Here is a 27,967-nt window from a genome sequence, read left to right as displayed (position 1 = left end):
ATATAGATTCCAAAAGAGTGCTTTAATTGAAAGGAGCTGAAAACACACAATGGGATGTAAACCTAAATAACTATAAATATCATATTTCCCATTCTTGCATACCACCTACATTATAAAAATAAGCACAGCAGGACATATGACCGCGTGGCCTAATGGATAAGGTGTCTGACTTCGGATCAGAAGATTGAGGGTTCGAGTCCCTTCGTGGTTGTTTTTTGCCAATGGTCACACAACTCAGATTTCCATTCAGAATGGAAGCAGGCTCTTCCAATACTCTTATAGCCATCATGTTCTCATTCCTAATTATTCATGAAGTGGAGTACATACTGCACAGTCATTTAGATTGCATCTTCAGCCTAAAATCTTGTTCATGTTAGTGGCATTAAGAAGTGCTTCTATGTACACGCACGGAATATGTAATAGGGTTGCAGAATTTTGACTTGACAGAATGGGTTTTTAGCTTAAGTGTGTGTAGATGAAATGCAAGGTGTGTAAGTATGTGTTCATGGAGTGCTTCAAGTGTAAAATCTGTATGATTTGTGCAGTTAAAGTGCTAATTTTGCCTACGAGAAAGAGAAGTACTAGAGAAGAATTATAAAGGATTGGCACATTGGCTGCTTTTGCTGATGACACAGTTGGCTAATTTGTGAAGCATTGGTCTATTAAGTTACAGAGTGTGGTTGAACTTGGTTAGGAGAATTGGTGCCTGTTTCTGTGTCCTGCTGAAAATAAGGACGGCTTGATACCACTGTCAAAGCCCGGTTTATTAAGAAACGCATCCAGGAAAGAAGAAGTGTTGAGTCGAGAGTGGTTCTCCTCCAATTTCTCTCCACTTGCTCGAAATGCAGAGAGTCCATTATAGCACAGAACAGAGTGTTAAAGTCGGGGATGGAAGAGGATGAAAATGGGAAGTTTACTTATGGAGAGAACTGAGAAATGTCCTGTGTGCAGACACCAGTGTTTGACAATTGAATACATTTAAATAATGCCTCTAGACTGCAAGTGATTATCTGTGCCTCAGTGGCCTAATGGATAAGGCACTGGCCTCCTAAGCCAGGGATTGTGGGTTCGAGTACCATCTGAGGTGAAAACCAATATCCACTCTTACTTTTCCAGAAAAATTGATATATTTATTACATGCTTCCGCTCAGAAGCTTATGTGGTAGTAGGAACCTTGAAATGGTACCATTTTACTTCTGTACTCTTCAGAGTCATGTTGGTGTTCTGAAACTACAAAGTAGATTTTTAAACACCTATCTTTGTCAGATGCAACTTTGACCCGGCAGAAGATATTCCTTTGGAAAAAAATATTTGAATTGGATTGGTGTAACTGTTGTTTCTAGAGGTGGTGACAGGCTTTCAGCTACTTGAATAGGGCAAGTCAGGATTCATGAAACGTATGCAACCTTTGAGCGTGTGTAAATTGGCATATCCAGAAAGGAGCCGTTTTTACTACTGTCAAAACAGTTTCTCTCCACCTCTAGAAATATCCAGAGCTATGTAAAGCATACAACTGAGCTTTATTCTCATGAAGAAAGAGGTTTAAATGAAAAAAAGAAAACAAAAGCTTATCGTACTGGTGACATTTTCATTATATAGATTCCAAAAGAGTGCTTTAATTGAAAGGAGCTGAAAACACACAATGGGATGTAAACCTAAATAACTATCAATATCATATTTCCCATCCTTGCATACCACGTACATTATAAAAATAAGCACAGCAGGACATATGACCGCTTGGCCTAATGGATAAGGCGTCTGACTTCAGATCAGAAGATTGAGGGTTCGAGTCCCTTCGTTGACGGTTTTTGCCAATGGTCACACAACTCAGATTTCCATTCAGAATGGAAGCAGGCTCTTCCAATACTCTTATAGCCATCATGTTCTCATTCCTAATTATTCATGAAGTGGAGTACATACTGCACAGTCATTTAGATTGCATCTTCAGCCTAAAATCTTGTTCATGTTAGTGGCATTCAGAAGTGCTTCTATGTACACGCACGGAATATGTAATAGGGTTGCAGAATTTTGACTTGACAGAATGGGTTTTTAGCTTAAGGGTGTGTAGATGAAATGCAAGGTGTGTAAGTATGTGTTCATGGAGTTCTTCAAGTGTAAAATCTGTATGATTTGTGCAGTTAAAGTGCTAATTTTGCCTACGAGAAAGAAAAGTACTACAGAAGAATTATAAAGGATTGGCACATTGGCTGCCTTTGCTGATGACACATTTGGCTAATTTTTGAAGCATTGGTCTATTAAGTTGCAGAGTGTGGTTGAACTTGGTTAGGAGACTTGGTGCCTCTTTCTGTGTCCTGCTGAAGACAAGGACGGCTTGATACCACTGTCAAAGCCCAGTTTATTGAGAAAAGCATTCAGGAAAGAAGAAGTATTGAGTCGAGAGGGGTTCTCCTCCAATTTCTCTCCACTTACTCGAAATGCAGGGAGTCCATTATAGCACAGAACAGAGTGTTAAAGTCGGGGATGGAAGAGGATGAAAATGGGAAGTTTACTTATGGAGAGAACTGAGAAATGTCCTGTGTGCAGACACCAGTGTTTGACGATTGAATACATTTAAATACTGCCTCTAGACTGCAAGTGCTTATCTGTGCCTCAGTGGCCTAATGGATAGGGCATTGGCCTCCTAAGCCAGGGATTGTGGGTTTGAGTCCCATCTGAGGTGAAAACCAATATCCACTCTTACTTTTCCAGAAAAATTGATATATTTATTACATGCTTCCACTCAGAAGCTTATGTGGTATTAGGGACTTTGAAATGGTACCATTTTACTTCTGTACTCTTCAGAGTCATGTTGGTGTTCTGAAACTACAAAGTAGATTTTTAAACACCTATCTTTGTCAGATGCAACTTTGACCCGGCAGAAGATATTCCTTTGGAAAAAATGATTTGGATTGGATTGGTGTAACTGTTGTTTCTAGAGGTGGTGACAGGCTTTCAGCTACTTGAATAGGGCAAGTCAGGATTCATGAAACGTATACAACCTTTGAGCGTGTGTAAATTGGCATATCCAGAAAGGAGCAGTTTTTACTACTGTCAAAACAGTTTCTCTCCACCTCTAGAAATATCCAGAGCTACGTAAAGCATACAACTGAGCTTTATTCTCATGAAGAAAGAGGTTTAAATGCAAAAAAGAAAACAAAAGCTTATCGTACTGGTGACATTTTCATTATATAGATTTCAAAAGAGTGCTTTAATTGAAAGGAGCTGAAAACACACAATGGGATGTAAACCTAAATAACTATAAATATCATATTTCCCATTCTTGCATACCACCTACATTATAAAAATAAGCACAGCAGGACATATGACCGTGTGGCCTAATGGATAAGGTGTCTGACTTCGGATCAGAAGATTGAGGGTTCGAGTCCCTTCGTGGTCGGTTTTTGCCAATGGTCACACAACTCAGATTTCCATTCAGAATGGAAGCAGGCTCTTCCAATACTCTTATAGCCATCATGTTCTCATTCCTAATTATTCATGAAGTGGAGTACATACTGCACAGTCATTTAGATTGCATCTTCAGCCTAAAATCTTGTTCATGTTAGTGGCATTAAGAAGTGCTTCTATGTACACGCACTGAATATGTAATAGGGTTGCAGAATTTTGACTTGACAGAATGGGTTTTTAGCTTAAGGGTGTGTAGATGAAATGCAAGGTGTGTAAGTATGTGTTCATGGAGTGCTTCAAGTGTAAAATCTGTATGATTTGTGCAGTTAAAGTGCTAATTTTGCCTACGAGAAAGAAAAGTACTACAGAAGAATTATAAAGGATTGGCACATTGGCTGCCTTTGCTGATGACACAGTTGGCTAATTTGTGAAGCATTGGTCTATTAAGTTGCAGAGTGTGGTTGAACTTGGTTAGGAGACTTGGTGCCTGTTTCTGTGTCCTGCTGAAGACAAGGACGGCTTGATACCACTGTCAAAGCCCAGTTTATTGAGAAAAGCATTCAGGAAAGAAGAAGTGTTGAGTCGAGAGGGGTTCTCCTCCAATTTCTCTCCACTTGCTCGAAATGCAGAGAGTCCATTATAGCACAGAACAGAGTGTTAAAGTCGGGGATGGAAGAGGATGAAAATGGGAAGTTTACTTATGGAGAGAACTGAGAAATGTCCTTTGTGCAGACACCAGTGTTTGACGATTGAATACATTTAAATAATGCCTCTAGACTGCAAGTGTTTATCTGTGCCTCAGTGGCCTAATGGATAGGGCATTGGCCTCCTAAGCCAGGGATTGTGGGTTCGAGTCCCATCTGAGGTAAAAACCAATATCTGCTCTTACTTTTCCAGAAAAATTGATATATTTATTACATGCTTCCACTCAGAAGCTTATGTGGTATTAGGAACTTTGAAATGGTACCATTTTACTTCTGTACTCTTCAGAGTCATGTTGGTGTTCTGAAACTACAAAGTAGATTTTTAAACACCTATCTTTGTCAGATGCAACTTTGACCCGGCAGAAGATATTCCTTTGGAAAAAATGATTTGAATTGGATTGGTGTAACTGTTGTTTCTAGAGGTGGTGACAGGCTTTCAGCTACTTGAATAGAGCAAGTCAGGATTCATGAAACGTATACAACCTTTGAGCGTGTGTAAATTGGCATATCCAGAAAGGAGCAGTTTTTACTACTGTCAAAACAGTTTCTCTCCACCTCTAGAAATATCCAGAGCTATGTAAAGCATACAACTGAGCTTTATTCTCATGAAGAAAGAGGTTTAAATGCAAAAAAGAAAACAAAAGCTTATCGTACTGGTGACATTTTCATTATATAGATTCCAAAAGAGTGCTTTAATTGAAAGGAGCTGAAAACACACAATGGGATGTAAACCTAAATAACTATAAATATCATATTTCCCATTCTTGCATACCACCTACATTATAAAAATAAGCACAGCAGGACATATGACCGCGTGGCGTAATGGATAAGGCGTCTGACTTCGGATCAGAAGATTGAGGGTTCGAGTCCCTTCGTGGTCGGTTTTTGCCAATGGTCACACAACTCAGCTTTCCATTCAGAATGGAAGCAGGCTCTTCCAATACTCATATAGCCATCATGTTCTCATTCCTAATTATTCGTGAAGTTGAGTACATACTGCACAGTCATTTAGATTGCATCTTCAGCCTAAAATCTTGTTCATGTTAGTGGTATTAAGAAGTGCTTCTATGTACACGCACTGAATATGTAATAGGGTTGCAGAATTTTGACTTGACAGAATGGGTTTTTAGCTTAAGGGTGTGTAGATGAAATGCAAGGTGTGTAAGTATGTGTTCATGGAGTTCTTCAAGTGTAAAATCTGTATGATTTGTGCAGTTAAAGTGCTAATTTTGCCTACGAGAAAGAAAAGTACTACAGAAGAATTATAAAGGATTGGCACATTGGCTGCCTTTGCTGATGACACAGTTGGCTAATTTTTGAAGCATTGGTCTATTAAGTTGCAGAGTGTGGTTGAACTTGGTTAGGAGACTTGGTGCCTCTTTCTGTGTCCTGCTGAAGACAAGGACGGCTTGATACCACTGTCAAAGCCCAGTTTATTGAGAAAAGCATTCAGGAAAGAAGAAGTATTGAGTCGAGAGGGGTTCTCCTCCAATTTCTCTCCACTTGCTCGAAATGCAGAGAGTCCATTATAGCACAGAACAGAGTGTTAAAGTCGGGGATGGAAGAGGATGAAAATGGGAAGTTTACTTATGGAGAGAACTGAGAAATGTCCTGTGTGCAGACACCAGTGTTTGACGATTGAATACATTTAAATAATGCCTCTAGACTGCAACTGTTTATCTGTGCCTCAGTGGCCTAATGGATAGGGCATTGGCCTCCTAAGCCAGGGATTGTGGGTTCGAGTCCCATCTGAGGTGAAAACCAATATCCACTCTTACTTTTCCAGAAAAATTGATATATTTATTACATGCTTCCACTCAGAAGCTTATGTGGTATTAGGGACTTTGAAATGGTACCATTTTACTTCTGTACTCTTCAGAGTCATGTTGGTGTTCTGAAACTACAAAGTAGATTTTTAAACACCTATCTTTGTCAGATGCAACTTTGACCCGGCAGAAGATATTCCTTTGGAAAAAATGATTTGAATTGGATTGGTGTAACTGTTGTTTCTAGAGGTGGTGACAGGCTTTCAGCTACTTGAATAGGGCAAGTCAGGATTCATGAAACGTATACAACCTTTGAGCGTGTGTAAATTGGCATATCCAGAAAGGAGCAGTTTTTACTACTGTCAAAACAGTTTCTCTCCACCTCTAGAAATATCCAGAGCTACGTAAAGCATACAACTGAGCTTTATTCTCATGAAGAAAGAGGTTTAAATGCAAAAAAGAAAACAAAAGCTTATCGTACTGGTGACATTTTCATTATATAGATTCCAAAAGAGTGCTTTAATTGAAAGGAGCTGAAAACACACAATGGGATGTAAACCTAAATAACTATAAATATCATATTTCCCATTCTTGCATACCACCTACATTATAAAAATAAGCACAGCAGGACGTATGACCGTGTGGCCTAATGGATAAGGTGTCTGACTTCGGATCAGAAGATTGAGGGTTCGAGTCCCTTCGTGGTCGGTTTTTGCCAATGGTCACACAACTCAGATTTCCATTCAGAATGGAAGCAGGCTCTTCCAATACTCTTATAGCCATCATGTTCTCATTCCTAATTATTCATGAAGTGGAGTACATACTGCACAGTCATTTAGATTGCATCTTCAGCCTAAAATCTTGTTCATGTTAGTGGCATTAAGAAGTGCTTCTATGTACACGCACTGAATATGTAATAGGGTTGCAGAATTTTGACTTGACAGAATGGGTTTTTAGCTTAAGGGTGTGTAGATGAAATGCAAGGTGTGTAAGTATGTGTTCATGGAGTGCTTCAAGTGTAAAATCTGTATGATTTGTGCAGTTAAAGTGCTAATTTTGCCTACGAGAAAGAAAAGTACTACAGAAGAATTATAAAGGATTGGCACATTGGCTGCCTTTGCTGATGACACAGTTGGCTAATTTGTGAAGCATTGATCTATTAAGTTGCAGAGTGTGGTTGAACTTGGTTAGGAGACTTGGTGCCTGTTTCTGTGTCCTGCTGAAGACAAGGACGGCTTGATACCACTGTCAAAGCCCAGTTTATTGAGAAAAGCATTCAGGAAAGAAGAAGTGTTGAGTCGAGAGGGGTTCTCCTCCAATTTCTCTCCACTTGCTCGAAATGCAGAGAGTCGATTATAGCACAGAACAGAGTGTTAAAGTCGGGGATGGAAGAGGATGAAAATGGGAAGTTTACTTATGGAGAGAACTGAGAAATGTCCTTTGTGCAGACACCAGTGTTTGACGATTGAATACATTTAAATAATGCCTCTAGACTGCAAGTGTTTATCTGTGCCTCAGTGGCCTAATGGATAGGGCATTGGCCTCCTAAGCCAGGGATTGTGGGTTCGAGTCCCATCTGAGGTAAAAACCAATATCCGCTCTTACTTTTCCAGAAAAATTGATATATTTATTACATGCTTCCACTCAGAAACTTATGTGGTATTAGGAACTTTGAAATGGTACCATTTTACTTCTGTACTCTTCAGAGTCATGTTGGTGTTCTGAAACTACAAAGTAGATTTTTAAACACCTATCTTTGTCAGATGCAACTTTGACCCGGCAGAAGATATTCCTTTGGAAAAAATGATTTGAATTGGATTGGTGTAACTGTTGTTTCTAGAGGTGGTGACAGGCTTTCAGCTACTTGAATAGGGCAAGTCAGGATTCATGAAACGTATACAACCTTTGAGCGTGTGTAAATTGGCATATCCAGAAAGGAGCAGTTTTTACTACTGTCAAAACAGTTTCTCTCCACCTCTAGAAATATCCAGAGCTATGTAAAGCATACAACTGAGCTTTATTCTCATGAAGAAAGAGGTTTAAATGCAAAAAAGAAAACAAAAGCTTATCGTACTGGTGACATTTTCATTATATAGATTCCAAAAGAGTGCTTTAATTGAAAGGAGCTGAAAACACACAATGGGATGTAAACCTAAATAACTATAAATATCATATTTCCCATTCTTGCATACCACCTACATTATAAAAATAAGCACAGCAGGACATATGACCGCGTGGCCTAATGGATAAGGCGTCTGACTTTGGATCAGAAGATTGAGGGTTCGAGTGCCTTCGTGGTCGGTTTTTGCCAATGGTCACACAACTCAGCTTTCCATTCAGAATGGAAGCAGGCTCTTCCAATACTCATATAGCCATCATGTTCTCATTCCTAATTATTCATGAAGTGGAGTACATACTGCACAGTCATTTAGATTGCATCTTCAGCCTAAAATCTTGTTCATGTTAGTGGCATTAAGAAGTGCTTCTATGTACACGCACTGAATATGTAATAGGGTTGCAGAATTTTGACTTGACAGAATGGGTTTTTAGCTTAAGGGTGTGTAGATGAAATGCAAGGTGTGTAAGTATGTGTTCATGGAGTGCTTCAAGTGTAAAATCTGTATGATTTGTGCAGGTAAAGTGCTAATTTTGCCTACGAGAAAGAAAAGTACTACAGAAGAATTATAAAGGATTGGCACATTGGCTGCCTTTGCTGATGACACAGTTGGCTAATTTGTGAAGCATTGGTCTATTAAGTTGCAGAGTGTGGTTGAACTTGGTTAGGAGACTTGGTCCCTGTTTCTGTGTCCTGCTGAAGACAAGGACGGCTTGATACCACTGTCAAAGCCCAGTTTATTGAGAAAAGCATCCAGGAAAGAAGAAGTGTTGAGTCGAAAGTGGTTCTCCTCCAATTTCTCCCCACTTGCGCGAAATGCAGAGCCTCCATTATAGCACAGAACAGAGTGTTAAAGTCGGGGATGGAAGAGGATGAAAATGGGAAGTTTACTTATGGAGAGAACTGAGAAATGTCCTGTGTGCAGACACCAGTGTTTGACGATTGAATACATTTAAATAATGCCTCTAGACTGCAAGTGTTTATCTGTGCCTCAGTGGCCTAATGGATAAGGCACTGGCCTCCTAAGCCAGGGATTGTGGGTTCGAGTCCCATCTGAGGTGAAAACCAATATCCACTCTTAGTTTTTCAGAAAAATATATAATTTTATTACATGCTTCCGCTCAGAAGCTTATGTGGTATTAGGAACTTTGAAATGGTACCATTTTACTTCTGTACTCTTCAGAGTCATGTTGGTGTTCTGAAACTACAAAGTAGATTTTTAAACACCTATCTTTGTCAGATGCAACTTTGACCCGGCAGAAGATATTCCTTTGGAAAAAATGATTTGAATTGGATTGGTGTAACTGTTGTTTCTAGAGTTGGTGACAGGCTTTCAGCTACTTGAATAGGGCAAGTCAGGATTCATGAAACATATACAACATTTGAGTGTGTGTAAATTGGCATATCCAGAAAGGAGCAGTTTGTACTACTGTCAAAATAGTTTCTCTCCACTTCTGGAAATATCCAGAGCTATGTAAAGCATACAACTGAGCTTTAATCTCATGAAGAAAGAGGTTTAAATGCAAAAAAGAATACAAAAGCTTATCGTACTGGTGACATTCTCATTATATAGATTCCAAAAGAGTGCTTTAATTGAAAGGAGCTGAAAAAACACAATGGGATGTAAACCTAAATAACTATCAATATCATATTTTCCATCCTTGCATACCACCTACATTATAAAAATAAGCACAGCAGGACAAATGACTTCGTGGCCTAATGGATAAGGCGTCTGACTTCAGATCACAAGATTCAGGGTTCGAGTCCCTTCGTGGTCGGTTTTTGCCAATGGTCACACAACTCAGCTTTCAATTCAGAATGGAAGCAGGCTCTTCCAATACTCTTATAGCCATCATGTTCTCATTCCTAATTATTCATGAAGTGGAGTACATACTGCACAGTCATTTAGATTGCATCTTCAGCCTAAAATCTTGTTCATGTTAGTGGCATTAAGAAGTGCTTCTATGTACACGCACGGAATATGTAATAGGGTTGCAGAATTTTGACTTGACAGAATGGGTTTTTAGCTTAAGGGTGTGTAGATGAAATGCAAGGTGTGTAAGTATGTGTTCACGGAGTGCTTCAAGTGTAAAATCTGTATGATTTGTGCAGCCAAAGTGCTAATTTTGCCTACGAGAAAGAGAAGTACTACAGAAGAATTATAAAGGATTGGCACATTGGCTGCCTTTGCTGATGACACAGTTGGCTAATTTGTGATGCATTGGTCTATTAAGTTGCAGAGTGTGGTTGAACTTGGTTAGGAGACTTGGTGCCTGTTTCTGTGTCCTGCTGAAGACAAGGACGGCTTGATACCACTGTCAAAGCCCAGTTTATTGAGAAAAGCATTCAGGAAAGAAGAAGTGTTGAGTCGAGAGGGGTTCTCCTCCAATTTCTCTCCACTTGCTCGAAATGCAGAGAGTCCATTATAGCACAGAACAGAGTGTTAAAGTCGGGGATGGAAGAGGATGAAAATGGGAAGTTTACTTATGGAGAGAACTGAGAAATGTCCTGTGTGCAGACACCAGTGTTTGACGATTGAATACATTTAAATAATGCCTCTAGACTGCAAGTGTTTATCTGTGCCTCAGTGGCCGAATGGGTAAGGCACTGACCTCCTAAGCCAGGGATTGTGGGTTCGAGTCCCATCTGAGGTGAAAACCAATATCCACTTTTACTTTTCCAGAAAAATTGATATATTTATTACATGCTTCCTCTCAGAAGCTTATGTGGTATTAGGAACTTTGAAATGGTACCATTTTACTTCTGTACTCTTCAGAGTCATGTTGGTGTTCTGAAACTACAAAGTAGATTTTTAAACACCTATCTTTGTCAGATGCAACTTTGACCCGGCAGAAGATATTCCTTTGGAAAAAATGATTTGAATTGGATTGGTGTAACTGTTGTTTCTAGAGGTGGTGACAGGCTTTCAGCTACTTGAATAGGGCAAGTCAGGATTCATGAAACGTATACAACCTTTGAGCGTGTGTAAGTTGGCATATCCAGAAAGGAGCAGTTTTTACTACTGTCAAAACAGTTTCTCTCCACCTCTAGAAATATCCAGAGCTATGTAAAGCATACAACTGAGCTTTATTCTCATGAAGAAAGATGTTTAAATGCAAAAAAGAAAACGAAAGCTTATCGTACTGGTGACATTTTCATTATATAGATTCCAAAAGAGTGCTTTAATTGAAAGGAGCTGAAAACACACAATGGGATGTAAACCTAAATAACTATAAATATCATATTTCCCATTCTTGCATACCACCTACATTATAAAAATAAGCACAGCAGGACATATGACCGCGTGGCCTAACGGATAAGGTGTCTGACTTCGGATCAGAAGATTGAGGGTTCGAGTCCCTTCGTGGTCGGTTTTTGCCAATGGTCACACAACTCACCTTTCCATTCAGAATGGAAGCAGGCTCTTCCAATACTCATATAGCCATCATGTTCTCATTCCTAATTATTCATGAAGTGGAGTACATACTGCACAGTCATTTAGATTGCATCTTCAGCCTAAAATCTTGTTCATGTTAGTGGCATTAAGAAGTGCTTCTATGTACACGCACTGAATATGTAATAGGGTTGCAGAATTTTGACTTGACAGAATGGGTTTTTAGCTTAAGGGTGTGTAGATGAAATGCAAGGTGTGTAAGTATGTGTTCATGGACTGCTTCAAGTGTAAAATCTGTATGATTTGTGCAGTTAAAGTGCTAATTTTGCCTATGAGAAAGAAAAGTACTACAGAAGAATTATAAAGGATTGGCACATTGGCTGCCTTTGCTGATGACACAGTTGGCTAATTTGTGAAGCATTGGTCTATTAAGTTGCAGAGTGTGGTTGAACTTGGTTAGGAGACTTGGTGCCTGTTTCTGTGTCCTGCTGAAGACAAGGACGGCTTGATACCACTGTCAAAGCCCAGTTTATTGAGAAAAGCATCCAGGAAAGAAGAAGTGTTGAGTCGAAAGTGGTTCTCCTCCAATTTCTCCCCACTTGCGCGAAATGCAGAGCCTCCATTATAGCACAGAACAGAGTGTTAAAGTCGGGGATGGAAGAGGATGAAAATTGGAAGTTTACTTATGGAGAGAACTGAGAAATGTCCTGTGTGCAGACACCAGTGTTTGACGATTGAATACATTTAAATAATGCCTCTAGACTGCAAGTGTTTATCTGTGCCTCAGTGGCCTAATGGATAAGGCACTGGCCTCCTAAGCCAGGGATTGTGGGTTCGAGTCCCATCTGAGGTGAAAACCAATATCCACTCTTAGTTTTCCAGAAAAATTGATATATTTATTACATGCTGCCGCTCAGAAGCTTATGTGGTATTAGGAACTTTGAAATGGTACCATTTTACTTCTGTACTCTTCAGAGTCATGTTGGTGTTCTGAAACTACAAAGTAGATTTTTAAACACCTATCTTTGTCAGATGCAACTTTGACCCGGCAGAAGATATTCCTTTGGAAAAAATGATTTGAATTGGATTGGTGTAACTGTTGTTTCTAGAGTTGGTGACAGGCTTTCAGCTACTTGAATAGGGCAAGTCAGGATTCATGAAACGTATACAACATTTGAGTGTGTGTAAATTGGCATATCCAGAAAGGAGCAGTTTGTACTACTGTCAAAACAGTTTCTCTCCACTTCTGGAAATATCCAGAGCTATGTAAAGCATACAACTGAGCTTTAATCTCATGAAGAAAGAGGTTTAAATGCAAAAAAGAAAACAAAAGCTTATCGTACTGGTGACATTCTCATTATATAGATTCCAAAAGAGTGCTTTAATTGAAAGGAGCTGAAAAAACACAATGGGATGTAAACCTAAATAACTATCAATATCATATTTTCCATCCTTGCATACCACCTACATTATAAAAATAAGAACAGCAGGACAAATGACTTCGTGGCCTAATGGATAAGGAGTCTGACTTCAGATCACAAGATTGAGGGTTCGAGTCCCTTCGTGGTCGGTTTTTGCCAATGGTCACACAACTCAGCTTTCAATTCAGAATGGAAGCAGGCTCTTCCAATACTCTTATAGCCATCATGTTCTCATTCCTAATTATTCATGAAGTGGAGTACATACTGCACAGTCATTTAGATTGCATCTTCAGCCTAAAATCTTGTGTCATGTTAGTGGCATTAAGAAGTGCTTCTATGTACACGCACGGAATATGTAATAGGGTTGCAGAATTTTGACTTGACAGAATGGGTTTTTAGCTTAAGGGTGTGTAGATGAAATGCAAGGTGTGTAAGTATGTGTTCATGGAGTGCTTCAAGTGTAAAATCTGTATGATTTGTGCAGCCAAAGTGCTAATTTTGCCTACGAGAAAGAGAAGTACTACAGAAGAATTATAAAGGATTGGCACATTGGCTGCCTTTGCTGATGACACAGTTGGCTAATTTGTGATGCATTGGTCTATTAAGTTGCAGAGTGTGGTTGAACTTGGTTAGGAGACTTGGTGCCTGTTTCTGTGTCCTGCTGAAGACAAGGACGGCTTGATACCACTGTCAAAGCCCAGTTTATTGAGAAAAGCATTCAGGAAAGAAGAAGTGTTGAGTCGAGAGGGGTTCTCCTCCAATTTTTCTCCACTTTCTCGAAATGCAGAGAGTCCATTATAGCACAGAACAGAGTGTTAAAGTCGGGGATGGAAGAGGATGAAAATGGGAAGTTTACTTATGGAGAGAACTGAGAAATGTCCTGTGTGCAGACACCAGTGTTTGACGATTGAATACATTTAAATAATGCCTCTAGACTGCAAGTGTTTATCTGTGCCTTAGTGGCTTAATGGATAAGGCACTGGCCTCCTAAGCCAGGGATTGTGGGTTCGAGTCCCATCTGAGGTGAAAACCAATATCCACTCTTACTTTTCCAGAAAAATTGATATATTTATTACATGCTTCCGCTCAGAAGCTTATGTGGTATTAGGAACTTTGAAATGGTACCATTTTACTTCTGTACTCTTCAGAGTCATGTTGGTGTTCTGAAACTACAAAGTAGATTTTTAAACACCTATCTTTGTCAGATGCAACTTTGACCCGCAGAAGATATTCCTTTGGAAAAAATGATTTGAATTGGATTGGTGTAACTGTTGTTTCTAGAGGTGGTGACAGGCTTTCAGCTACTTGAATAGGGCAAGTCAGGATTCATGAAACGTATACAACCTTTGAGCGTGTGTAAATTGGCATATCCAGAAAGGAGCAGTTTTTATTACTGTCAAAACAGTTTCTCTCCACCTCTAGAAATATCCAGAGCTATGTAAAGCATACAACTGAGCTTTATTCTCATGAAGAAAGAGGTTTAAATGCAAAAAAGAAAACAAAAGCTTATCGTACTGGTGACATTTTCATTATATAGATTCCAAAAGAGTGCTTTAATTGAAAGGAGCTGAAAACACACAATGGGATGTAAACCTAAATAACTATAAATATCATATTTCCCATTCTTGCATACCACCTACATTATAAAAATAAGCACAGCAGGACATATGACCGCGTGGCCTAATGGCTAAGGCGTCTGACTTCGGATCAGAAGATTGAGGGTTCGAGTCCCTTCGTGGTCGGTTTTTGCCAATGGTCACACAACTCAGCTTTCCATTCAGAATGGAAGCAGGCTCTTCCAATACTCATATAGCCATCATGTTCTCATTCCTAATTATTCGTGAAGTGGAGTACATACTGCACAGTCATTTAGATTGCATCTTCAGCCTAAAATCTTGTTCATGTTAGTGGCATTAAGAAGTGCTTCTATGTACACGCACTGAATATGTAATAGGGTTGCAGAATTTTGACTTGACAGAATGGGTTTTTAGCTTAAGGGTGTGTAGATGAAATGCAAGGTGTGTAAGTATGTGTTCATGTAGTGCTTCAAGTGTAAAATCTGTATGATTTGTGCAGTTAAAGTGCTAATTTTGCCTATGAGAAAGAAAAGTACTACAGAAGAATTATAAAGGATTGGCACATTGGCTGCCTTTGCTGATGACACAGTTGGCTAATTTGTGAAGCATTGGTCTATTAAGTTGCAGAGTGTGGTTGAACTTGGTTAGGAGACTTGGTGCCTGTTTCTGTGTCCTGCTGAAGACAAGGACGGCTTGATACCACTGTCAAAGCCCAGTTTATTGAGAAAAGCATCCAGGAAAGAAGAAGTGTTGAGTCGAAAGTGGTTCTCCTCCAATTTCTCCCCACTTGCGCGAAATGCAGAGCCTCCATTATAGCACAGAACAGAGTGTTAAAGTCGGGGATGGAAGAGGATGAAAATTGGAAGTTTACTTATGGAGAGAACTGAGAAATGTCCTGTGTGCAGACACCAGTGTTTGACGATTGAATACATTTAAATAATGCCTCTAGAATGCAAGTGTTTATCTGTGCCTCAGTGACCTAATGGATAAGGCACTGGCCTCCTAAGCCAGGGATTGTGGGTTCGAGTCCCATCTGAGGTGAAAACCAATATCCACTCTTAGTTTTCCAGAAAAATTGATATATTTATTACATGCTGCCGCTCAGAAGCTTATGTGGTATTAGGAACTTTGAAATGGTACCATTTTACTTCTGTACTCTTCAGAGTCATGTTGGTGTTCTGAAATTACAAAGTAGATTTTTAAACACCTATCTTTGTCAGATGCAACTTTGACCCGGCAGAAGATATTCCTTTGGAAAAAATGATTTGAATTGGATTGGTGTAACTGTTGTTTCTAGAGTTGGTGACAGGCTTTCAGCTACTTGAATAGGGCAAGTCAGGATTCATGAAACGTATACAACATTTGAGTGTGTGTAAATTGGCATATCCAGAAAGGAGCAGTTTGTACTACTGTCAAAACAGTTTCTCTCCACTTCTGGAAATATCCAGAGCTATGTAAAGCATACAACTGAGCTTTATTCTCATGAAGAAAGAGGTTTAAATGCAAAAAAGAAAACAAAAGCTTATCGTACTGGTGACATTTTCATTATATAGATTCCAAAAGAGTGCTTTAATTGAAAGGAGCTGAAAACACACAATGGGATGTAAACCTAAATAACTATAAATATCATATTTCCCATTCTTGCATACCACCTACATTATAAAAATAAGCACAGCAGGACATATGACCGCGTGGCCTAATGGATAAGGCGTCTGACTGCGGATCAGAAGATTGAGGGTTCGAGTCCCTTCGTGGTCGGTTTTTGCCAATGGTCACACAACTCAGCTTTCCATTCAGAATGGAAGCAGGCTCTTCCAATACTCATATAGCCATCATGTTCTCATTCCTAATTATTCGTGAAGTGGAGTACATACTGCACAGTCATTTAGATTGCATCTTCAGCCTAAAATCTTGTTCATGTTAGTGGCATTAAGAAGTGCGTCTATGTACACGCACTGAATATGTAATAGGGTTGCAGAATTTTGACTTGACAGAATGGGTTTTTAGCTTAAGGGTGTGTAGATGAAATGCAAGGTGTGTAAGTATGTGTTCATGTAGTGCTTCAAGTGTAAAATCTGTATGATTTGTGCAGTTAAAGTGCTAATTTTGCCTACGAGAAAGAAAAGTACTACAGAAGAATTATAAAGGATTGGCACATTGGCTGCCTTTGCTGATGACACAGTTGGCTAATTTGTGAAGCATTGGTCTATTAAGTTGCAGAGTGTGGTTGAACTTGGTTAGGAGACTTGGTGCCTGTTTCTGTGTCCTGCTGAAGACAAGGACGGCTTGATACCACTGTCAAAGCCCAGTTTATTGAGAAAAGCATTCAGGAAAGAAGAAGTGTTGAGTCGAGAGGGGTTCTCCTCCAATTTCTCTCCACTTGCTCGAAATGCAGAGAGTCCATTATAGCACAGAACAGAGTGTTAAAGTCGGGGATGGAAGAGGATGAAAATGGGAAGTTTACTTATGGAGAGAACTGAGAAATGTCCTGTGTGCAGACACCAGTGTTTGACGATTGAATACATTTAAATAATGCCTTCTAGACTGCAAGTGTTTATCTGTGCCTTAGTGGCCTAATGGATAAGGCACTGGCCTCCTAAGCCAGGGATTGTGGGTTCGAGTCCCATCTGAGGTGAAAACCAATATCCACTCTTACTTTTCCAGACAAATTGATATTTTTATTACATGCTTCCGCTCAGAAGCTTATGTGGTATTAGGAACTTTGAAATGGCACCATTTTACTTCTGTACTCTTCAGAGTCATGTTGGTGTTCTGAAACTACAAAGTAGATTTTTAAACACCTATCTTTGTCAGATGCAACTTTGACCCGCAGAAGATATTCCTTTGGAAAAAATGATTTGAATTGGATTGGTGTAACTGTTGTTTCTAGAGGTGGTGACAGGCTTTCAGCTACTTGAATAGGGCAAGTCAGGATTCATGAAACGTATACAACCTTTGAGCGTGTGTAAATTGGCATATCCAGAAAGGAGCAGTTTTTATTACTGTCAAAACAGTTTCTCTCCACCTCTAGAAATATCCAGAGCTATGTAAAGCATACAACTGAGCTTTATTCTCATGAAGAAAGAGGTTTAAATGCAAAAAAGAAAACAAAAGCTTATCGTACTGGTGACATTTTCATTATATAGATTCCAAAAGAGTGCTTTAATTGAAAGGAGCTGAAAACACACAATGGGATGTAAACCTAAATAACTATAAATATCATATTTCCCATTCTTGCATACCACCTACATTATAAAAATAAGCACAGCAGGACATATGACCGCGTGGCCTAATGGATAAGGCGTCTGACTGCGGATCAGAAGATTGAGGGTTCGAGTCCCTTCGTGGTCGGTTTTTGCCAATGGTCACACAACTCAGCTTTCCATTCAGAATGGAAGCAGGCTCTTCCAATACTCATATAGCCATCTTGTTCTCATTCCTAATTATTCGTGAAGTGGAGTACATACTGCACAGTCATTTAGATTGCATCTTCAGCCTAAAATCTTGTTCATGTTAGTGGCATTAAGAAGTGCGTCTATGTACACGCACTGAATATGTAATAGGGTTGCAGAATTTTGACTTGACAGAATGGGTTTTTAGCTTAAGGGTGTGTAGATGAAATGTAAGGTGTGTAAGTATGTGTTCATGTAGTGCTTCAAGTGTAAAATCTGTATGATTTGTGCAGTTAAAGTGCTAATTTTGCCTACGAGAAAGAAAAGTACTACAGAAGAATTATAAAGGATTGGCACATTGGCTGCCTTTGCTGATGACACAGTTGGCTAATTTGTGAAGCATTGGTCTATTAAGTTGCAGAGTGTGGTTGAACTTGGTTAGGAGACTTGGTGCCTGTTTCTGTGTCCTGCTGAAGACAAGGACGGCTTGATACCACTGTCAAAGCCCAGTTTATTGAGAAAAGCATTCAGGAAAGAAGAAGTGTTGAGTCGAGAGGGGTTCTCCTCCAATTTCTCTCCACTTGCTCGAAATGCAGAGAGTCCATTATAGCACAGAACAGAGTGTTAAAGTCGGGGATGGAAGAGGATGAAAATGGGAAGTTTACTTATGGAGAGAACTGAGAAATGTCCTGTGTGCAGACACCAGTGTTTGACGATTGAATACATTTAAATAATGCCTTCTAGACTGCAAGTGTTTATCTGTGCCTTAGTGGCCTAATGGATAAGGCACTGGCTTCCTAAGCCAGGGATTGTGGGTTCGAGTCCCATCTGAGGTGAAAACCAATATCCACTCTTACTTTTCCAGAAAAATTGATATATTTATTACATGCTTCCACTCAGAAGCTTATGTGGTATTAGGAACTTTGAAATGGTACCATTTTACTTCTGTACTCTTCAGAGTCATGTTGGTGTTCTGAAACTACAAAGTAGATTTTTAAACACCTATCTTTGTCAGATGCAACTTTGACCCGGCAGAAGATATTCCTTTGGAAAAAATGATTTGAATTGGATTGGTGTAACTGTTGTTTCTAGAGGTGGTGACAGGCTTTCAGCTACTTGAATAGGGCAAGTCAGGATTCATGAAACGTATACAACCTTTGAGCGTGTGTAAATTGGCATATCCAGAAAGGAGCAGTTTTTACTACTGTCAAAACAGTTTCTCTCCACCTCTAGAAATATCCAGAGCTATGTAAAGCATACAACTGAGCTTTATTCTCATGAAGAAAGAGGTTTAAATGCAAAAAAGAAAACAAAAACTTATCGTACTGGTGACATTTTCATTATATAGATTCCAAAAGAGTGCTTTAATTGAAAGGAGCTGAAAACACACAATGGGATGTAAACCTAAATAACTATAAATATCATATTTCCCATTCTTGCATACCACCTACATTATAAAAATAAGCACAGCAGGACATATGACCACGTGGCCTAATGGATAAGGCGTCTGACTTCGGATCAGAAGATTGAGGGTTCGAGTCCCTTCGTGGTCGGTTTTTGCCAATGGTCACACAACTCAGCTTTCTATTCAGAATGGAAGCAGGCTCTTCCAATACTCATATAGCCATCATGTTCTCATTCCTAATTATTCATGAAGTGGAGTACATACTGCACAGTCATTTAGATTGCATCTTCAGCCTAAAATCTTGTTCATGTTAGTGGCATTAAGAAGTGCTTCTATGTACACGCACTGAATATGTAATAGGGTTGCAGAATTTTGACTTGACAGAATGGGTTTTTAGCTTAAGGGTGTGTAGATGAAATGCAAGGTGAGTAAGTACGTGTTCATGGAGTGCTTCAAGTGTAAAATCTGTATGATTTGTGCAGTTAAAGTGCTACTTTTGCCTACGAGAAAGAGAAGTACTACGGAAGAATTATAAAGGATTGGCACATTGGCTGCCTTTGCTGATGACACAGTTGGCTAATTTGTGAAGCATTGGTCTATTAAATTGCAGAGTGTGGTTGAACTTGGTTAGGAGACTTGGTGCCTGTTTCTGTGTCCTGCTGAAGACAAGGACGGCTTGATACCACTGTCAAAGCCCAGTTTATTGAGAAAAGCATCCAGGAAAGAAGAAGTGTTGAGTCGAAAGTGGTTCTCCTCCAATTTCTCTCCACTTGCGCGAAATGCAGAGCCTCCATTATAGCACAGAACAGAGTGTTAAAGTCGGGGATGGAAGAGGATGAAAATGGGAAGTTTACTTATGGAGAGAACTGAGAAATGTCCTGTGTTCAGATACCAGTGTTTGACGATTGAATACATTTAAATAATGCCTCAAGACTGCAAGTGTTCATCTGTGCCTCGGTGGCCTAATGGATAAGGCACTGTCCTCCTAAGCCAGGGATTGTGGGTTCGAGTCCCATCTGAGGTGAAAACCAATATCCACTATTACTTTTCTAGAAAAAATTATATATTTATTACATGCTTCCGCTCAGAAGCTTATGAGGTATTAGGAACTTTGAAATGGTACCATTTTACTTCTGTACTCTTCAGGGTCATGTTGGTGTTCTGAAACTACAAAGTAGATTTTTAAACACCTATCTTTGTCAGATGCAACTTTGACCCGGCAGAAGATATTCCTTTGGAAAAAATGATTTGAATTGGATTGGTGTAACTGTTGTTTCTAGAGGTGGTGACAGGCTTTCAGCTACTTGAATAGGGCAAGGCAGGATTCATGAAACGTATACAACCTTTGAGCGTGTGTAAATTGGCACATCCAGAAAGGAGCAGTTTGTACTACTGTCAAAACAGTTTCTCTCCACTTCTGGAAATATCCAGAGCTATATAAAGCATACAACTGAGCTTTAATCTCATGAAGAAAGAGGTTTAAATGCAAAAAAGAAAACAAAAGCTTATCGTACTGGTGACATTCTCATTATATAGATTCCAAAAGAGTGCTTTAATTGAAAGGAGCTGAAAAAACACAATGGGATGTAAACCTAAATAACTATCAATATCATATTTCCCATCCTTGCATACTACCTACATTATAAAAATAAGCACAGCAGGATATATGACCGCGTGGCCTAATGGATAAGGTGTCTGACTTCGGATCAGAAGATTGAGGGTTCGAGTCCCTTCGTGGTCGGTTTTTGCCAATGGACACACAACTCAGCTTTCCGTTCAGAATGGAAGCAGGCTCTTCCAATACTCTTATAGCCATCATGTTCTCATTCCTAATTATTCATGAAGTGGAGTACATACTGCACAGTCATTTAGATTGCATCTTCAGCCTAAAATCTTGTCCATGTTAGTGGCATTAAGAAGTGCTTCTATGTACATGCACTGAATATGTAATAGGGTTGCAGAATTTTGACTTGACAGAATGGGTTTTTAACTTAAGGGTGTGTAGATGAAATGCAAGGTGTGTAAGTATGTGTTCATGGAGTGCTTCAAGTGTAAAATTCTGTATGATTTGTGCAGTTAAAGTGCTAATTTTGCCTACGAGAAAGAAAAGTACTACAGAAGAATTATAAAGGATTGGCACATTGGCTGCCTTTGCTGATGACACAGTTGGCTAATTTGTAAAGCATTGGTCTATTAAGTTGCAGAGTGTGGTTGAACTTGGTTAGGAGACTTGGTGCCTGTTTCTGTGTCCTGCTGAAGACAAGGACGGCTTGATACCACTGTCAAAGCCCAGTTTATTGAGAAAAGCATCCAGGAAAGAAGAAGTATTGAGTCGAAAGTGGTTCTCCTCCAATTTCTCTCCACTTGCTCGAAATGCAGAGCCTCCATTATAGCACAGAACAGAGTGTTAAAGTCGGGGATGGAAGAGGATGAAAATGGGAAGTTTACTTTTGGAGAGAACTGAGAAATGTCCTGTGTGCAGACACCAGTGTTTGACAATTGAATACATTTATATAATGCCTCTAGACTGCAAGTGTTCATCTGTGCCTCAGTGGCCTAATGGATAAGGCACTGGCCTCCTAAACCAGGGATTGTGGGTTCGAGTCCTATCTGAGGTGAAAACCAATATCCACTATTACTTTTCTAGAAAAATTTATATATTTATTACATGCTTCCGCTCAGAAGCTTATGAGGTATTAGGAACTTTGAAATGGTACCATTTTACTTCTGTACTCTCCGGACTCATGTTGGTGTTCTGAAACTACAAAGTAGATTTTTAAACACCTATCTTTGTCAGATGCAACTTTGACCCAGCAGAAAATGATTTGAATTGGATTGGTGTAACTGTTGTTTCTAGAGGTGGTGACAGGCTTTCAGCTACTTGAATAGGGCAAGTCAGTGTAGGAGAGTAGGGTCTGCAATCCTATGATCACCCAGATTTTTTGCTTTTGTTTCACTGGTTTACGACTTTCTCTGGCTGTGGGCCTGCCAATCAGACCCACAGCCTGGCTGTTCTCTCTCTAAATTACAACATGTACCCTAGGTGCATTTACCAATTGGTACTGGGCCACCTTATCAGACCCTGTAACTCAGGGCATAGGTGTACCCAGGGCTGCCAGGGGCTGCAGCATGTATTATGCCACCCCTGGCTGGCCTCCTAAATTTGACACAACTGGCTGCATGACAGCTGGGGCAAAGTCGTGTAATCACCCTTTGCTGTAGGTGTAGTATACCTATACCTAACCCTAAAATGGACACACCGATTCCTATCAGTCACTCCTATGGCAGGCCTTGACAATCCTGAAGGCAGAGTGCTTGGAATCGTGTGAGATGGTGCTCTGGCATGAGCTGAGCCTGTCTTCAGCTTGCGGAACCAAGTCCTAATAGCTGTTCCATGATATCGCATACCATATACTCTTAAGTGCATTATAATCCTCGCGGTTAAATGCTAACTTTGGTATTGCTTTATCAAAACATGTCGAGTAAGGTGTCATACGAATTGGAATACTAACCCCTCGCCAATTCTGGCGACGGGGTTAGCATTCCACCCTTCTAGAGGGACACGACATGTATGTAACTGTGAACCCCGGTTAAAGTTAAACGAAGCCTCAGCTCCACAAAATGGATGCTGCCACCACAGACACGAGTCTGACCCCCTGCAGCCGGGAGTCCTTCCAGCGAGGGGAGCCTGGACAAAGGGTTTCCTGTCAGGGGCGGTGCTAGCACCGTCCCAGACATGGTTTTGTGTATCCTGGGTAGGCAGGGCTTTTCAGGAAGGTGACTGCTGAGTGGCACCCCGGTGCTCACTACGCATAGGCCGGTCAGAACCAGTTCCAGGGGCACACCAGCCCCTGGCCTGGGGAAAGTCCGGCATGGCAGAGGGGTGTAACCACCCCCCTCCTAGTCCCACCCATAGGCAGGACCTAGTCACCGGGTCAGCCCCCTTTTTCAGTATAAAGATGGGAGCGGGCCCCCTGTTCAAATTAGATCATCTTTGGAATCAAGACACGACTTTCTGCGAAAGGACATCAAGATTTCCTTCTTCAAGATTCTCCCTTGTGGCTAAGGAGTAGTCACCCTGCATCCGCAGGCATCATCCTAAGAACACTGCGGTCTGCTGCAAGTCCTTCCTCTGGAATCCGACTGCCCAGCTCGACGAGACCCGGCGTCCCTGGCACCTCTGACCTCTACTCACCTCTACAGCAAAGCTGAGAACTGTAAGTGCGACGAGACCTCGAGGGACCGACGATCGCCAAGACTGCACAACTTCTTTGCAACAAGCCCACCGTGTGCTCCACTGGTGAGTGCTTTGGTGTCCGAGAAGCCCCAACCCTGAGCAGCTCCAGCACTGAAGATCAGCCCTCCAGCATCTCCATGATCTGCGTGGGGCCCTTCTACTTTTGCGTGCTCACCGCGCTGTGTGGCTACTAGCCGGCTGGCTTGTGGCCTTCTTCACGACGCCCGACGACATCACTGCTGCTGGTCTGGTTGCTCCAGACTGGCCCTTGCTTCCTTCTTCAAGAGAGGCACCCCGGACCCTCCTGGTCCACTCCAGACGCCATTTTGAGTCCACCGCGAGGGCTTGAATTTGCCAAGGCTTTGTTGCCCAATCCTGGGTCCAGCGACGCCGACAGCTTCATCCATCGTGGGACAGCTCGCTCCTCCATCCTGGTTGCCGACAGCGCCTCCTTGTCCGTGAGATCTGCAAGCACAGCATCACCCACTCACCTAGTCGAGGTGACTACCATCCGGTGCCCTCCTGGTGCCACCTGACTACTGGCCAGTAGTCTCGAACTTGGTCCCCTCTGCTTTCAGGTGTCATCTTCCTTCGATCCAGGCTTGGATCCATCCAACTTTCTTCACTGGTCGCCTGCCAGCAACTTCTTTCTTCCAGGCTCCTGGTCCGTCTACGAGGATTCCCGACGTCTTTTGAGACCTATGCAGCTGCAGCCCCTGGGCTAGGTAACTTCGGCATTTCGGTGCCCCAGCATAGCCTCACTATCCAAGGGTCAGAATCTACTTTCGTTTTCCTCCTACCAGGTCGGGTTCGCCCGAGAACACTAACTTTGGCATTACTTGCTACCATAGACTTTGTCCCGCATCACGCGTGAGGGTGCACACTCTGCACCCGAGTCCCCTGGGTCTCCTAGAAGTAATCTGAAGATTCTATAGTCAAGTCCTAGCAATTCCAAAGGCTATTAGTACTGTACTTACCTGCTAGTAATTTTGCATTCCAATTTCAGAGTATATGGTTTTCCGTGCCCCTACGGCATTTGTATATACTGTGCTAACTTAAGTATTTTCGTAAGAGTTTTGTTTTGTGCTTAGTACCCTGTCCTCATAAAGAGTACAGGGCTGTTGTGATTCTTAATAAATAAAGTGTTTATTTTCATAACACTTGTGTGGTGTCCTTTCACTTGGCATTCAAGGGGTATATGTGTGGTAAACAGCTGGCTTAACACACCCTCTCGAGTCTTTAGCCTTAGACTGCTCGTATCCACGCTACTAGGATAGCTGGTCTAGAAGGTTGACTTACAACCAATCATCAATAAGGGTTGCTGGACTGATACATAGTGTTCACTAGAATAGTGAGCACTGCATATCAGGCCACCTTCTCACATTGGTGAGCAGCGGTTGGGATTTGAGCTTGCTGTTGTTTTACCACACGTATCCTAAGAATATCTTGTTGAAAGATCACATAAGTACTGTTAGTACATATAACTAAGCTTAGAATACTCTGAGTTCTACTGAACCAGCTGTTGCAGCTCCTCAAGGCTTAGCACACCTTGGCTGCAACTCTTAGCAAGGGATCAGTAGGTAAACACATAGTGTAGGTAGGTGCATCACTTACACCACACTAGAAACAGTATGTCAGACAAAGGAGGAAACTCTGAGTCTCCCCTTGTGTCAGTGGACCCTCCACAGGTCCTCCCTTCCAGATATACTGTGCTTAGCTTCCATGAGTTACGACAAGTGTGTACCTCTAGGAAGATGAAGCCGGGGTCTAACCCCACAACTTCCTTTCTGATTGGTCTCTTAGAGACTTATGATGCCAGAAAAGCTGAGAAACTTCTTAGCTCTTCTAATCCAGATGGGAACATGCCTCCCCTTGAGGGAACCAGAGGAGACCCTGACCTAATCCACCTCTCAGCTGAGACTGAAGAGGGGGAGGAGGATGAGGAGCCCTCTGGGGATGAGGCAGACAAGGGACAGGTAGAAGTCAGCAGACTAACCAGGTCCAACTTAAGCAGACATGACATTGGTACTGGGGGAACCCTGGGGCCACTATCAGGTCAGCTTAACATTGGGAATGGACGAGCCAGATCTCTATCAAGAGGCTCTGGCAGATCCCTTCAAACCAATGGCTCTCACAACTCTTCTCAAAGAGGGATGACTTCCCCTCAGAGGAGAGTGTATGAAGCTAAAGAAAGGGCAGCCAATCTGAGGATTGAAAGGGAAGAACTTGCCCTGGCCAAAGAGAGGCTTGCCTTTGCTAGAGAGCAACAGTTAAGTGGGGTCGTCCCCACTGGTGGCAGCATTGTACCTAGCAATAGGGAAAGGAGTTTTGATACAAAACACCTGGTTAAGATAGTGCCCCCCTTTAAACAAGGGGATGACATCCACAAATGGATTCCTGCTTTGGAGAGGGCCTGCACTGTGCAGGGTGTTCCCCAGAGTCAGTGGGCAGCTATCTTGTGGCTCTCCTTTGAAGGTAAAGGAAGAGACAAGCTCCTCACTACTAGAGTGGAGGATGCTAACAATTACCAAATCTTGAAAAATACACTGATTGATGGGTTTGGCCTAACCACTGAGCAGTACAGGTTGCTGTTCAGGGATACCCAGAAAACTCAGTCTCAAGATTGGGCTGACTTTGTAGATTGTGCCACTAAGGCTTTGGAGGGCTGGTTGCTGGGCAGTAAGGTTACTGATTATACAGGATTGTGCAATTTGATCATGAGAGAACAAATTTTAAACAATTGTCAGAACCAGTTGTTGCATCAGCATTTGTTGACTCAGATCTGACCTCTCCCCAAGAATTGGGAAAGAAGGAAGACAGATGGGTCAGAACAAGAGTTAAACAGAACCAGGGCCAGAATCAAGGTGGTCAGAAGAAAGCAGACCAGAAGGGTAAAGATTATAAGGGGGAACAAAATGACCAGAAGTCTTCGACAGGTCCCCAACAACCCAAAGAGGGTGGGGGTCAGGCTCCCCAGAAGAAGAAAAACCAAATGCCAATCTAAAAGGTGGTGCCAATACTGCAAAAGTAAAACTCACTGGTTTAGTGAGTGCACCAAGAAAGGAGGAGGGCAGACTCCTGCCACTGCAGCCCCTAAGGCACCTGTGCCCCCTAGTACAGTCAGCAGTGGTAGTGCACCTCCCAAGGGTTTAGTAGGGTTAACCCTGGGTTCTGAGGGGTGTGACAACTTAGTTGGTACACTCACTCAGGCTGTCCTTGTTTGTACAGGGGATGTGGATATGTCCCCTGATATAAGTCCCAATACTTTGGGCAAATACAGACAGACACCTTTCATTAATGGAAAAATGGCTCAGGCCTATAGGGACACTTGTGCCAGTGTCACAATGGTGACACCTAACTTTGTGGACCCTGGACAGATCATGCCAGGTACAGAATTCCTGGTGACCAATGCAAGCAATGTCACTACCAATCACAGTATGGCAATTGTAGCTTTCTCCTGGGGAGGGGTAACTGGCCAAAAGAAGGTTGTAGTTAGTTCAGACCTCCCAGTGGATTGTTTGTTGGGCAATGATTTGGAGTCATCACAATGGTCAGAAGTGGAGCAGAGGACTCACATGGAAATGTTAGGCTTGCCAGCACATGTGTTTGCTGTGACTAGGTCACAGGTCAGGAAATGCCCCACTGAACAGGTGCTGGATCCTGGAACAATAGACAAGACACCTCCCAAGAAAAAGAGCAGTAGGGTTAAGGCTGTGCCTTCCCCCTTGCCCCAGGTTGTGGATCAAGTCTCAGAGGAGGCTGACCTACAGGAATTGAGGGAAACTGAGCCTAGAGAGTTTGAACTTGATCAAGTTGAATTCTTGGGTTCAGGGGGACCCTCAAGGGAAGACCTGGGGAGGGACCAGTTAGACTGCCCTTCTCTTGAACCCCTCAGACAGCAGGCTGCTGCTGAGGCTGCTGGGAACGCCACAGGTACCCATAAGGTATACTGGGAAGATGGACTCCTGTACACTGAGTCAAGAGACCCCAAGCCTGGCATGACCAGGAGGCTGGTTGTACCCTTGTCTCAGAGAGGTTTCTTCCTTACCTTGGCCCATGAGATTCCCTTAGCAGGTCACTTAGGCCAGACAAAGACTTGGGACAGGCTTGTCTCACACTTTCACTGGCCTCACATGAATGAGGATACCAAGGAGTTTTGTCGCTCCTGTGTCACTTGCCAAGCCAGTGGTAAGTCAGGTGGCACAACAAAGGCCCCCCTTATACCAATGCCTGTGGTGGGGGTGCCCTTTGAAAGAGTGGGGATTGACATTGTTGGTCCAATGGAACCCCAGACAGCATCAGGGCACACGTTTATACTGGTGGTAGTGGATCATGCCACCAGGTATCCTGAAGCTATTCCACTTAGGACCACCACAGCACCTGTGGTGGCAAGGGCCCTAGTTGGAGTGTTCTCCAGAGTGGGCTTCCCTAAGGAGGTTGTCTCTGACAGAGGTGCAAACTTCATGTCAAGCTACTTAACTGCTATGTGGAAGGAGTGTGGTGTCAATTACAAATTCACTACACCCTATCATCCACAATGCAATGGGCTT

General features: G+C 41.7%; 22 non-coding genes across 22 annotated transcripts; all 22 read left to right on the top strand.

The window, feature by feature from the left end:
• The first annotated feature begins 138 nt into the window (after window positions 1-138).
• TRNAR-UCG (transfer RNA arginine (anticodon UCG)) lies at window positions 139-211 on the top strand. The gene has a single exon. It is a non-coding gene; the product is annotated as a tRNA-Arg (tRNA).
• Window positions 212-1,014: 803 nt separating this feature from the next.
• Window positions 1,015-1,087, top strand: TRNAR-CCU (transfer RNA arginine (anticodon CCU)). The gene has a single exon. It is a non-coding gene; the product is annotated as a tRNA-Arg (tRNA).
• Window positions 1,088-2,607: 1,520 nt separating this feature from the next.
• TRNAR-CCU (transfer RNA arginine (anticodon CCU)) lies at window positions 2,608-2,680 on the top strand. Its single transcript has one exon. It is a non-coding gene; the product is annotated as a tRNA-Arg (tRNA).
• Window positions 2,681-3,324: 644 nt separating this feature from the next.
• TRNAR-UCG (transfer RNA arginine (anticodon UCG)) lies at window positions 3,325-3,397 on the top strand. Its single transcript has one exon. It is a non-coding gene; the product is annotated as a tRNA-Arg (tRNA).
• Window positions 3,398-4,200: 803 nt separating this feature from the next.
• Window positions 4,201-4,273, top strand: TRNAR-CCU (transfer RNA arginine (anticodon CCU)). The gene has a single exon. It is a non-coding gene; the product is annotated as a tRNA-Arg (tRNA).
• Window positions 4,274-4,917: 644 nt separating this feature from the next.
• TRNAR-UCG (transfer RNA arginine (anticodon UCG)) lies at window positions 4,918-4,990 on the top strand. Its single transcript has one exon. It is a non-coding gene; the product is annotated as a tRNA-Arg (tRNA).
• Window positions 4,991-5,793: 803 nt separating this feature from the next.
• TRNAR-CCU (transfer RNA arginine (anticodon CCU)) lies at window positions 5,794-5,866 on the top strand. Its single transcript has one exon. It is a non-coding gene; the product is annotated as a tRNA-Arg (tRNA).
• A 644-nt stretch (window positions 5,867-6,510) lies between these two features.
• TRNAR-UCG (transfer RNA arginine (anticodon UCG)) lies at window positions 6,511-6,583 on the top strand. The gene has a single exon. It is a non-coding gene; the product is annotated as a tRNA-Arg (tRNA).
• An 803-nt stretch (window positions 6,584-7,386) lies between these two features.
• TRNAR-CCU (transfer RNA arginine (anticodon CCU)) lies at window positions 7,387-7,459 on the top strand. Its single transcript has one exon. It is a non-coding gene; the product is annotated as a tRNA-Arg (tRNA).
• A 1,520-nt stretch (window positions 7,460-8,979) lies between these two features.
• On the top strand, window positions 8,980-9,052 carry TRNAR-CCU (transfer RNA arginine (anticodon CCU)). Its single transcript has one exon. It is a non-coding gene; the product is annotated as a tRNA-Arg (tRNA).
• A 1,520-nt stretch (window positions 9,053-10,572) lies between these two features.
• Window positions 10,573-10,645, top strand: TRNAR-CCU (transfer RNA arginine (anticodon CCU)). Its single transcript has one exon. It is a non-coding gene; the product is annotated as a tRNA-Arg (tRNA).
• Window positions 10,646-11,289: 644 nt separating this feature from the next.
• On the top strand, window positions 11,290-11,362 carry TRNAR-UCG (transfer RNA arginine (anticodon UCG)). The gene has a single exon. It is a non-coding gene; the product is annotated as a tRNA-Arg (tRNA).
• Window positions 11,363-12,165: 803 nt separating this feature from the next.
• Window positions 12,166-12,238, top strand: TRNAR-CCU (transfer RNA arginine (anticodon CCU)). Its single transcript has one exon. It is a non-coding gene; the product is annotated as a tRNA-Arg (tRNA).
• A 1,521-nt stretch (window positions 12,239-13,759) lies between these two features.
• On the top strand, window positions 13,760-13,832 carry TRNAR-CCU (transfer RNA arginine (anticodon CCU)). The gene has a single exon. It is a non-coding gene; the product is annotated as a tRNA-Arg (tRNA).
• Window positions 13,833-14,475: 643 nt separating this feature from the next.
• Window positions 14,476-14,548, top strand: TRNAR-UCG (transfer RNA arginine (anticodon UCG)). Its single transcript has one exon. It is a non-coding gene; the product is annotated as a tRNA-Arg (tRNA).
• An 803-nt stretch (window positions 14,549-15,351) lies between these two features.
• On the top strand, window positions 15,352-15,424 carry TRNAR-CCU (transfer RNA arginine (anticodon CCU)). Its single transcript has one exon. It is a non-coding gene; the product is annotated as a tRNA-Arg (tRNA).
• A 644-nt stretch (window positions 15,425-16,068) lies between these two features.
• TRNAR-GCG (transfer RNA arginine (anticodon GCG)) lies at window positions 16,069-16,141 on the top strand. Its single transcript has one exon. It is a non-coding gene; the product is annotated as a tRNA-Arg (tRNA).
• Window positions 16,142-16,945: 804 nt separating this feature from the next.
• TRNAR-CCU (transfer RNA arginine (anticodon CCU)) lies at window positions 16,946-17,018 on the top strand. Its single transcript has one exon. It is a non-coding gene; the product is annotated as a tRNA-Arg (tRNA).
• A 643-nt stretch (window positions 17,019-17,661) lies between these two features.
• TRNAR-GCG (transfer RNA arginine (anticodon GCG)) lies at window positions 17,662-17,734 on the top strand. Its single transcript has one exon. It is a non-coding gene; the product is annotated as a tRNA-Arg (tRNA).
• An 804-nt stretch (window positions 17,735-18,538) lies between these two features.
• TRNAR-CCU (transfer RNA arginine (anticodon CCU)) lies at window positions 18,539-18,611 on the top strand. Its single transcript has one exon. It is a non-coding gene; the product is annotated as a tRNA-Arg (tRNA).
• Window positions 18,612-19,255: 644 nt separating this feature from the next.
• TRNAR-UCG (transfer RNA arginine (anticodon UCG)) lies at window positions 19,256-19,328 on the top strand. The gene has a single exon. It is a non-coding gene; the product is annotated as a tRNA-Arg (tRNA).
• A 1,520-nt stretch (window positions 19,329-20,848) lies between these two features.
• TRNAR-UCG (transfer RNA arginine (anticodon UCG)) lies at window positions 20,849-20,921 on the top strand. The gene has a single exon. It is a non-coding gene; the product is annotated as a tRNA-Arg (tRNA).
• Window positions 20,922-27,967: the final 7,046 nt, after the last annotated feature.

Source organism: Lissotriton vulgaris, chromosome 5 (genome assembly GCF_964263255.1).
Source record: "Lissotriton vulgaris chromosome 5, aLisVul1.2, whole genome shotgun sequence".
In the NCBI taxonomy this organism is placed as follows: domain Eukaryota; kingdom Metazoa; phylum Chordata; class Amphibia; order Caudata; family Salamandridae; genus Lissotriton; species Lissotriton vulgaris.
Note: the sequence above shows the minus strand (reverse complement) of the source record. Positions and strands in the feature narration are given on the sequence as shown.